The sequence below is a fragment of the Xenopus laevis genome, chromosome 1S (genome assembly GCF_017654675.1).
Source record: "Xenopus laevis strain J_2021 chromosome 1S, Xenopus_laevis_v10.1, whole genome shotgun sequence".
Lineage (NCBI taxonomy): Eukaryota > Metazoa > Chordata > Amphibia > Anura > Pipidae > Xenopus > Xenopus laevis.
Window position 1 is genome coordinate 94,745,831 of NC_054372.1, and position 12,295 is coordinate 94,758,125.

The window sequence follows — 12,295 nt, forward strand, 5'->3', positions numbered from 1 at the left end:
TTTCACTAGCGACGGCCATTTTGCCCTTTAGTAAATTGCTGGTTTCTGAGCTGCCATGTACCAATAATTACTCAGGCACACACCATGTATGCATGCACCCAGTGGCGGAACTACCGGGGGAGCAGGGGGTGCGAGTAGGTCAGGGCCCGCACCCCCTCAGGGCCCCCCGGCAGCTCACGCACCACTCAGTTCTGCGGCCGTTTCTGGCCGTTCGGAGGGGGGCGGGGCCCGGCCCAGCTGCACGTCCCGCACCAGGGCCCGCCCCCCTCTAGTTACGCCTTTGCTTGCACCTTGCATTGTCTGATTGCCTTTTGCAGCCCGTATGCAAAGAAGGCCCTTTAAGTGAAAGTGAATCTCAGGAAGGTGGGAAGATGGAAAAGTTAAGGGGGTATTCACCTTTGGGTTAACTATTAGTATGACTATGACAATTTGGAATTGGTTTTAAGTTTTTCTTATTTGTGGTTTTTGAGTTATTTAACTTTTTCATTCAGCAGATCTCCGGTTTGCAATCTAGTTGCTAGCATCCAAATTACCCTAGCAACCATGCATTTATTTGAATACGAGACTGGAATATGAATAGGAAAGGGCCTGAATAGTAAGATGAGTAATAAAAAAGTATCAACAACAATAACTTTGTAGCCTTACAGAGCATTTGTTTTTAAATGGGGTCAGTGACCTCCATTTGAAAGCTTGAAAGAGTCAAAAGCAGAAGGCAAATAATTTAGAAAATCTATGAAAAATAAAAAATGAAGACCATTGAAATGTTGCTTAGAATTCACCATTCTATAACATACCAAATTCAACATAAAGGTGAACCACCCCTTTCAATTAATGCTGTAGTTCTCTGGGGCTGTTATTTGTAATATTGGGATTTCAGACAATTGAAGGACTGTTGTTCCTGAATGAATCTGCAAAACTGACGATTTTCCAATTGTTCTCTTAAAGTGTTCAGCCAAAGACCCACCTTGCATCTATGGTGTATTCTAAATGGTTAATTTAATCATACTACATTAAACGTTATTATTATTAACTATTCTTCAATATTCTGAACACCTCCTGGCCCCAGCCTCGTCTTGCCCCTGATTACCTTTAGTCCTACTGTAGAGCAAGACCCAGGGAGGTTGTATGCTATTGTACAGCTGTCCCTCTTATTCTCAGTGTCTTCTTTACATATATTTAGTTAGCTGGTGTATTCTCTTGGCTTTTGTGACACAGCTAGGGTTGCCACCTGGTCGGTATTTTACCAGAAAAGGTGGCAACCCTAGACACAGCCATGTCCTGGTTTCCATCTTGCCTCACAAATCATTCCTTCAGTGTCTCTTACAATGGAGAATCTTCTTCTCCCTTACCTCTTTCTGTTCGGGTTCCTCAAGGCTCTGTTCTGGGCCCCTTATTATTTTCTCTCTATATTTCCTCCCTTGGCAAACAATTCAACTCATATGGTTTCCAATTCCACCTAAATGCTGATGATACTCAGTTCTGTGTGTTTTCTTCCTATCCAGAGCTCTTAACTCAGATCTCTTCCTGACTCTCTGTTATCCCTACTTGGACATCACAACTCTACTTTAAATTAAACCTCTATAAAAACGAAAATGGTTATTTTTTTCTGCAGCTAACACTCATAACATCCTGGAAGTATCTATCATAGTTAACAATTTCAACATCGTCCAATCTCCCAAGGCCAGGTAGCCCTTGACTCCTCACCTAAGGAACAATTCCAAAAAATAATCATTTATCCTCAAGCTGCTGCCAAAATTCTATTTTACTCTCTCATCATATCACGTCTAGACTACTTTAACTCTCTATTAATCTGCCTCCCCACCAGAGATGTCACCTCTACAGTCCACAATGAATACTGCCACCAGGCTTATACAAATCGGCAGTTAATACAGTAACTCTCTATTAATTGGCTTTCCCCGCAACAGATTATCACCTCTCCAGCCCATAATGAATACTGCCATCAGGCTTATACACCTCAGCAACCTCTCATACCACTCTGCCAATCCCTACACTGGCTTCCAGTACCTTCCAGAATAATATTCAAACTCATGACCCCTGACATTCAAAGCAGTTCATAACTCTGCCCCACCCTACATCTCTGAACTCATCTCTAGATACTCACCCAACCACTTACTACACTCCTCTACTGACCTGCTCCTAAACTCTTCTCTTATCACCTCCTCACATGCATGTATTCAAGACTTTGCAAGGGCTGCACCCCTTCTCTGGAATTCTTTACCAGGGTCTGTCCGAATGCATTCCAACCATTCTGCATTCAAAAGATCTCTTAAACAGCTTGTCCTCATTTAGCTTAACGCAGCGTGTGCTATTAATGCAATATCCTATGCTACAGTTCTCACTTTGCTCACTTCTGAGTGAGTTGTGTTGTGTCCCAGTTGCTTTATATGGTGAATGGGTTCAAACACAGGCACAGGGTAATTTTATGGAATACAAAGACACTGATTGAATATTCAGCTGTAATGATAAATGAACCAGACAGCTTCATATATAACTCAATCATAGCCAATAAATGTCTTTCCAGTTATATCACTGTAATGGTTGCTGGTAATTACTGCCATTGCAGTCCAGCTCCTATAATGGGTCACTCTTATTAAATATACAAAGAAATATATGTGTATTCTTGCTCTATTCCTAACAAAAAATATTGTTTGACAGGTAACCCTAAAGAGTCACAATTTCCTGGTAATGATGAAAATAAAAATGCAGTTTGTAGCTTTCACACATGAACATTTCAATGAGTTGTTTAAAGGGGACCCGCCACCCAATAAAATTATTCAATATGTTGATTGACCCTTTCTTGCTGGCATGTCAGGGGTTAAAACTCTGATTGGTCATATCTTTGTTGACATTAATACGCACATTGACCACTTCTTACTGGCATTTTTTGGTAAATATGCTTATTGGGGTTACTCTTTGCACAGGAAGATAAACAGGGGACAAATGCCATTCATGACTCTCTATGGAAAACATCTTTCTTATCTTAAATATTATATTTTTGCCAATACATAGTATAATTGTAGATACTTGATGACATTTTAAATGTATAAAAACATATTTTCACTTTTTGAAGACTCTGTCTTGAACGCTGCCTTGCTCTACAATCAAGTAAATGTGCAAAGTAGAACTATGTTCTATGCTAAAAAAAACAGTGGTCATGCACTGGATGGGAGGATCTCACCCTTCCGTGGCTTTCTGGAGAAACCTAGCGGATGAAGCTCTCCCCCTAGTAAAATTAACTTATGAAACTAGAGGGGCGCAAGGCAAGTTTGACAAAATTTGGGGAGGACTGGTGCGACCAAGACTCCCTTAATGAATAACTGGCTCCTTTAAAGTTGTTGTGACCTGCTATACAATGCTACCTACGATTACTTGTATAATGATAACTACTTTATTTTGTGACAGAATTATCTGGCTACTTAAAGCCTAAGGGGCAAATTCACTAACCTCGCCAGCGACGGCTTCACTCACAGCGCCAGGACAACGCTAATTCACTAAAATCCGAAGTTGCGTCCAGGGCACCGAATGCTGGCGAAGTTGCGCTAGCGTTACTGCGCCCAGTGAAGCGAAGTTGTGCTAGAGTTGCCTAATTTGCATACGGCGGGAAGTTACATTTCAATGGACGTATATGTTGCAGCAAATACATTACACTACACAAGCCCAGGAAACCTTAATAAAATAAAATAGAGTTGTTATATTGCCCTACATCTGAGTCCAGTGTATAGTTTATGTGCCATATGTTAGGAAATGTAGGGGGGAAGCCTACGCTCTTTTGCAGCCTATCACTGTGAAAAAAGGAAAAGACGCTAGCATTTTTTGGGACTAAAAAACTTTTTTTAGGAAGTCCTATCTACTCTATTGCACTTCGCCTGGTATGAGGTGGTGAAGGCAAGTCTGGCGCAAGAGGTAACGTTCGGTATAATCCGCATCTTAGTGAATTTGTGCAGTTACATCCATTCGCCAGAGCGCCAATTTGCCTGGCGTTAGGGAGCGAAGTACCACTATAGTCTATCTCCTTTGCTAGTGAAGTTACGCCAGCGACCGTTAGTAAATTGGCGACATTCCGAAAAGACGTCGTAAATTTTCACCAGCGTTAGTCACTTCGTCCTTTAGTAAATCAGCCCATAAGTTTGACCTGACATCATCTACATGCAGTATTGCAAAAAAAACTGTAATGACGTTGTTTTGTGTTGCTTTGGTTTTGTAAAATCAATAAATTTACCTTTAAAAAAAATGTGCAAAATAAATGAAATCAAAATATTAGATCTATGCAACACTAATGCGTCCTTTTCAGTTGCTTTTTCACCTAATTGTACAGTTAGGGTTTAATCTAAAATAGCTGTATGATTGTGGTGTTTGGTTTGCATTAAGTGTGCAATGCTTGCATTGCCTCTATCACAGCTGGCAGACTAACATATGACCTCCTTAATGTAGTTAATGCCATTATTTTTCTTTTCTCCTGGTCCATGTACAGGAGAGAGACTGGCTTACAAACAGAACAGATGGCTGCCTCCTTTGCCGGCACCGCATTACAATGTAACTGATTTGTGAATCAACAGATCACTCCTCTGCTTCTGGCAGGCTGTGCTGGTGACCAACCCCCACTTAGCACTCTATAATTGACTTCTACACACTTAACTCTTTCTGCACCAACACAGCTATTTAAATATTTTAGTACAGGAACATTGTTGATTTAAAAAATAAATTCAAGATATTATTTACTTAGATGATGTAAGCAATATCTGACAACACTAAACATAAGCAAAAATTAAGATTCAGAGCATCACTCAACAATTTGTTTGGGGACATGACCTAAGATTTCTCCTCTGTGAATACTGCAACCTCACCACCAGGGCTGCCATTAAAAATCACGGGGCCCCGTAAGACAAATTTTTCTGGGCCAACTTCTTCGTTCTTTTCCATTGCAGGCATCGTCATTCTTTTCCATCCCGGGCTTCTTCGTTCTTTTCTGTCGTGGCTTCTTCATTCTTTTCTGACGCAGCTTCTTTATTATTTTTCGACGTATCTTCTCTGTTCTTTTGCGTCGCGGCTTCTTCGGTTTTTGCCGTCGCAGCTTCTTATTTCTTTTCCGAAGTGGCTTCTTTGTTCTTTTTGCGTCGCGGCTTCTTCTTTATTTTCCCATGTAGCTTCTTTGTTCTTTTCTGTTGCTGCTTCTTCGTTCTTTTCCGTCGCAGCTTCTGCGTTCTTTTCCAACGTGGCTTCTTTGTTCTCTTCCGTCGTGGCTTCTTCGTTCTTTTCCATCATGATGGCTTCGTTCTTCTCCAGAGCAGCATCTTCAGCAGCACGGCTGGGCCTCCCTGAAAGCCAGAGTGTAATGTATGCTTACCCTGGTGGTCCCGCATTTGTCCTGTCCCCTTCAGCGCCAGTTTCCCTATGGCGCACGGCCGTGCACTTCCAGGTTTGTGCGCTGGCGTGATGACGTATGGGGAATTCAGGTTACAGAGCACTGTCCGTTGTTAGGTTCAATTAGTTTGTTCCTGGTGCTACTCCTATGAGAATCCTGATTGATCTTCTGGTGTTTGACCCTTGCTTTGTCTGAATATCCTGTACTCTTTTGAACCTTGCCTGCTTTGTTATTCTGACTTCTTCAAGCTGATCCTTGCCTGTCTGACTATTCTACGCTCTCCGATCCTGATTCGGCCTGTCTGACTATTCTAACTCTGCTTGTGCTGGCCAAGCCTGCCTGTTCTACGCTGTGTTGTCTGGTCTGTCTTTGAAGTTGTGTTCTTCCATCGAGTATCCTTGGTGAGACGATTGTGCCCCTTTGCTTGTCCAGAACCTGTAGCTTTGCTCCTCTCTTAGTAAGACCTGGCGGCATCTAATTAGCCGAGGGCTCCTCCCGAGGTGAAAGGGGCTGTTGAATGCAGAAGCAAGAGCCGAAACCAGGGAGCTTAGCTTGGGTTCTGGATTTAGGGTGCCGTTCGTGACACAGAGATCAGCCGGGGCTATAGTCACCCCTGTGTCCCCCTGATGGCAGCCATGCTCACCACGCAAAGTGTAACAAGAATAAAGGTGCGAGTAAAGCTGTGTAAATGAACCTCTCTATTTGTATAAAAGAAATGTCAACAGTAATCAATGTAATGGCTCCCATTTACTGTATAATTATGGAGCAATACATTTTCCCCAAATGTATCCAATCTCCACTTAAACATGTCTCAACCTATGTTGAGTACAGACATCTGTTCAAAGTTGAAGCATAAATATTGTGGCATAGATACTCTGAATTGCTTTAGATAGAAGCAGTTATAAATAAACTTCAACTAACATAAGAGCAGTGTTACCTCTTTTGTAGGCTATATGCTCTTTTTTTAAAAAAAAAAAAATTGTGCACTTTGAGTATGGTATGTTTGGTGGGTTCAAGAGTACCACATTTTGCTCACCTAACAAACTGTTTTGAGCTCTGGTTTCTTACAAGAGCCAGCAGTTTATATGGAACATTGCATTAGAATGATCTGCTAAATCTGATATTCTCAATCCACCTTTACCCACCCCTTTTCAACACACATTTATGGGGCCTATAATTCTCCATAATTTTTATTGTTTAAACCCAACCCAATGATACTACGGAAATGTTGCTTTGGTATGGTGCTGTTGCAGAAGGGTCCCTGTTTGAATGCTGATTCCCCTCTGACATTCGAAGTAAAGTATTCTTTTTACCTACACATCATTACCTGTGACCCTAAAAGAGTCCAATCCCACAGGAAGAACAAGTTTGGTCAGTTTGCAGTCAGCAGCTTTAAACCCTGAAATTGTGGTCTAACAGTCCAGGTCAGATCATTCTTGGTGTGATATACTATACCAACCAGAGTAATGGGTTCTACTAGAGCAGGGGTGTCCAAAGGGTAGATTGGGATCTACCAGTAGACCTTTATCTGGTGATCAGTAGATCTCAAGATACTGTCAGCAAACAGCTTGACTAAATTACCCTTCTGTTTCATTCTTTTCATTCAGATATTTATTCTGTTAAGGTTACATAAGAATAGTTGTTTGTTAAATATAGCAATATAAATTCTCTCATAATTCAATATAATACTTAAGTAATATTTTCCATGATACAGAGTGCTAACAAAGCTATTATGGATGTAGATCATGATGGGACAACATCACTAAAAGTAGACCTCGCATTAGTAAAGTATGGGCACTCCTGCTGTAGTTTTAACTGTGAACAGTCAAAAATTAATCTTTTTCTCAAATAGTCTTGAATTGGCCCTATATTAACAAAGCATAATTCTTGTTTTCTATTTAAAATGTTCCATTTGTGAGCTTCCTCTATCTCATTTTCTTTTTACTTCAAACAACCCATTCATTTTTTGAGTCCCAGACAAACAGAAAAGGCAACAGGGAAAAAAAACTAACTTTCAGAATACTGTAAGAAAATAGTGTTGTTTTAGGGGGCACATTTATAAATTATAAGTAAATAATTCCCAAAAAAAAAGAAGTTATTTGTGAAATATTTTTAATAAATGTCATCTACAGCTTGGGTTTTTGTTGCTGCTACAATTCACAGAGAGATAGCTGTAGTCTATTTTCCCCATTTCCCACTGGAGTATGGACTACTTCTTCCCCCTCGTGCCTTTGAAGCACAGTAAAACACCTACAAACTAGAGATTTGCAATGACGCAAATCAGGTGGCAGTGCCCCACTGGTTACCAGGGGCATAACTTTAAGAGGCGAATTTCCATTTTTCAAACAGGAAATATTGCAAAGAGAGCAGTTGCGCATCTCTGCGCTAGCACCCAGGACCCCCCTGGTCCAGCAAGCCGCCTCACGAAGCAAAGGGGCTAGGATTGTCCCTGTTTATCAGGTATTCAGTTATAAATGAATAAAGAGGCAACAGTACATTTTGGTTGGTGAAATGAAAAACCTATAAATAAAAAATATAATTTTTAGCTTCAAAATCCAGATAAATAATATATCTCATAAATGTGGGGCCTGAATTGCGAGAAGAATGTCTCTTCGATACATTGGCATGTAAGAAATGGCAGGCACAATTAAATTAGTATCTTGTGAAGTAATCTGAATTTTGGATAAAATAAATGCATAGATTATTTTGCCATTTACACTTTTTTACTTAATGAGCCCTAAGATTTGATTCTGTGTAGTATATATATGTATATATATATATATTTGATATCTATGAGGCAGCTAAAGCCTTTTCCAGTTGCATGGCTTGAGTTAGTGCTTTTCCTATGAAACCATTGCGTAGCAAATGCTCTTATGTTGGCATGCATGGTTAATTTATTCTATTGATATTAACCACCATATAAAGATATATTATTTGAATAAGTTGTAAATACTGTAATGACTACAAGCACTACTTTTTCTTTAGGACAGAGACCTGCCCGAGCATGAAACAGATTTATGATGTCAGGGGGCGGCTGATTGGGGGGGGGTGTAGTTTGGGTCTTGATGTGTGATCACCAATTGGCATGATCACTTTGCCATTCATTTAAAAGATCTGTAAGGATTTCCGAATATTAAAATCAGGACAGCCCTCCCAAAAACCGGGCTGAAAACCGGACAGGTGGCAACCCTAGGGAAGAGTTGTGTACAGGTTGGGACAGAATTTATTTTTATATCTTGTTTTTTATATTTTTCAAGGTGTTGAAGAGCCATGCAGTCTATTTGTTTTTAGTCTGTTTTTACTCCCGGTTGTTACAGATTTCTGTTGGTAGCTCTAGTACAGGGGTGCCCAGACTTTGTCACCTAGCGATCTACTCTTGCCACCAGACGCCATCATGAGATCTACCTTAAGAACTCATAGCAGGATGGCACAGAGGCAATTCCATGTATAAATACCCCCAATACCCCAATTTGCCAAAATACATTGAAGTCTATGGGCCACTTTTACACACTATAAATTTTTTCTGCGGTCTACCAGGAACTTTAAAGTGATCGACTTGTAGACTGCGATCAAAATCTTGGGCACCCCTGCTATAAGGCCCTGCATTGGCAATATGATATCAGGTGGGGAAGAAGATATGAAGATATGTATTAACAACTACATTAGCCATTTAGTAAATTAAGTTCTATATGCCAGAAGACTCCCCTTGACATTGTCTTCATTTCCCTGCTGCAGGGATTGGGCAGAGTTAATTCCAAATTTCTCTGTGCAGCAAGATGAAACTCAGTAAAGGCCATATCTGCATTTGTCTGTATGATAAGGCAGAAGGGCAATCAAATTCTAATCACAGAAATGTCTTTTTCTAGAAAATAAAAAAGACATCAGCAATTCACGATTCTTAAGAAATGTTGGGGATCGTAAGCTGCTTATTTGTGAGAGTCTATGGGGGAGTAGTAAGGCTTAAAGGTACAGTTACCTCACTTGCCAGCAGTAAGCCTTGCATTCTTCTGAAGTAAGCCGTTTTATGCTCCTGTTTATTTTTAGCTGAGATCAAGCCTTGATCTCTGCTTGTGATACTTGCCCAAAATACAGCTGAATCTTTTCTTCGATTACATTAGAAATAGTACACTTACAAAACTGTATATTTATACAAGTTTAATTTACTCTGTTTCACTGCATACTGTTGCAATCTTGTCTTCATGTATTCCTTAACAAAGTTTAAAAATAAGGTGCTGTTAGATAAAGATTCATGTAGTCAAACAAGCACTGTACATGGATGGACTGTCGATAATTAATGGGCCATTGAGTATACATGCACACATTTTGTTCAAAATACTTTCTGTACTTAAAAGGGAAAGAAAACAAAAATGTAACATAAGCTTCATCTCTCAAAAATAATTCATATTATAATAATATAAACAATACAAAATAATGTATAGTTCCTGAAATATTCAAGTGTCTCCTAACCATCCCTATGGGTTGGCAGTGGTAAAACCTGGCAAAAGGGAGGGAGGCAAAGTGATCGTGTTGGGGTTGGGACAGTCACATCAGGGGGTGCAGTGCTTTTCAATCACCTTTTCATGGGGGTGCTTGGAATATTAGGCAACTGTCCATATACATCTACTGTATCAACTGTATATACCTTTATATATCTATGTGTTTTGCGATTGAACAGCCTAACCCTAACAGATCGAATGCACACATCTGTTCTCATACTAAATGGAAAATATCAAACCCATATGCATCCAAGCAAGCTGGAGTAGAGGCTCACACCCACAGTCTGGTTGCTGCCTGACATATTCCATGGAAGTATGCTTGTGTTCTCAAAACCAATAGAGTGAGTTGTAGCAGTGGGCCATGTAGGCACTGAATTTCCAGCCCTACTATAAATAAGGACAATCCTCCAAGTATGTTTGTGTTTGCCATGTTTGGCAGTTATATCCATATGTGTTTGTGAAATCCATATGCTTCTTACTCTGTTGCCTCCCATCAAGTATAGATTACATTACCTATTGTTTAATTCTGGTTGTAAGTAAAGCTGGCCATAGATGATGAGATTTTTAAAAGATCCGATCATCATCGTGAGACCACGATTATCTCGGTATTATCGTACGAATTGTCCATCAACTAAAAAGACCAATTTACTAGGAAAACAAAGGGTAGCTGCCTGCTTGGCCCTGCAAACCAATCGGTGGAAACCAAGAGATCTGTAAAGCAGGAAGTAGTGTTCTGGCTATTATGTTAGACATCCAGTCACTCCAGCCTTTATACATTACATTTTTGGCTAACTAACTATATTAGAAACATTTTGTATTTTGCACAGCCTATTTACCCAGTGTTTATTTTTTTACTGAACAATTCCAAGTAGGTGCATGCTGTGTGCTTAAAATGGTTGAGCAAGATGAAGAATACCCATTGCTCCCAAAGAGTTAACATTTCTTATTTTCAGATACCAAGATCTCAAATATTTGGGGATCACATTGCATTAAAATGATAAAAGTCAAAGAAGTGTTTGGAATCATTGGGTAAGTTTGTGGCCTGTGAGCCTCCTATGAAATTATTTTATGATACCCTGGAATAAAAGATGTATTTTCCTACATTCAATGTAGATTTTACATAATAATGATGGTTTTCATTGCTCCAATTTTTTCTACAAACTATTTTGAGTTAGAAAATCAGGTACTCTCACAGCACATTCTAAACTAGACATAGCACAACCTTTTTCTCTAATGTTCCTTTCCGTCATTTAGAGGCAGCTGCAGGATATTTGAAGTATATATTCAAATGTAAAGATGAAGCACATCTAAAAGCAAGAGTTCAAGTGGTAAAAAAAACAAAGTGAAAATGATATTCATGGTCACACACACTTTAAAGGAGAAGGAAAGGTATGCATGCAGATGACTTACATGACATGTTTAGGTAACCCTTTCCACATTTTTTTCTAACAAATATTTCCAAAGCAAGAAAATATACCTAAAGTTTGGCACATTTATAATATACGGCAGCTGCCATGTTACTGGCCGGGACATCACCGGATCATCCTGGGCATGTGCCTTTTTTCATTCTGCTTTCTCGATCTTCTTAGTAACTTCAAATAGCATGTTCAGGGCTGGCAATGATTCCACTGCGCATGCTCTTGGCTTGAGCCGTGGGATCTCAAACGTTCACTGACATTGAGAATATAACAGTGCTCATCTGATTTCAATAGAAAGTGTGGGGAGAGAAGAGAGAAGCACTGTGAGTGTAAAGCAAACTGCTGTAAAGCAACCTTTTTTCTAATGTATTGTTTAATTATTCCTTTCCCTCTCCTTTAAAATTGAAGAAACAAATACAATTTATAATACTGTATGTATATAATTTTATGACAAATTAAAGATATGTCATTTTATAACAGCAGCTCAAGCATTTCATGGCACATTCTGACCTTAAGTCACAAATGCTAGATTATATTTGCAGTGGTGGCAATGCCCCTTGGGTAAGCACCAAGCTATATTGAATTACATTAATTTACAGAAGGAGCCAGTGTATGCTGTGGCACAAATTCTTATGACCCCAGCATTTCATAACACAGTCTGCCCCCCCAGCATTTCATGACAAAGTAAGGACACCTTCATTTACATTTTTGCCCAGAGCATTCATGGTACAGTGTGAGCCAGCATTTCATGGCACAGGATTTCACAACATAAATAGAGGGGAGCTGACATATCTGGATAAGGTACATTACATTTTATACATCTTAAAACAAATAATTGGTGGAGTGGTGAAGCATGTACATTATTGAAGAGACTACAGAGTCCCCAAGGCAAGTCAGGTAAATACTCTTATCTCACAGAATCTGAAGCCTGCAAAGGGAAGCATTTGAATGTGAAACATCACTGTACTTTTGTTCAGGCTTTGGATAACATGAACTAA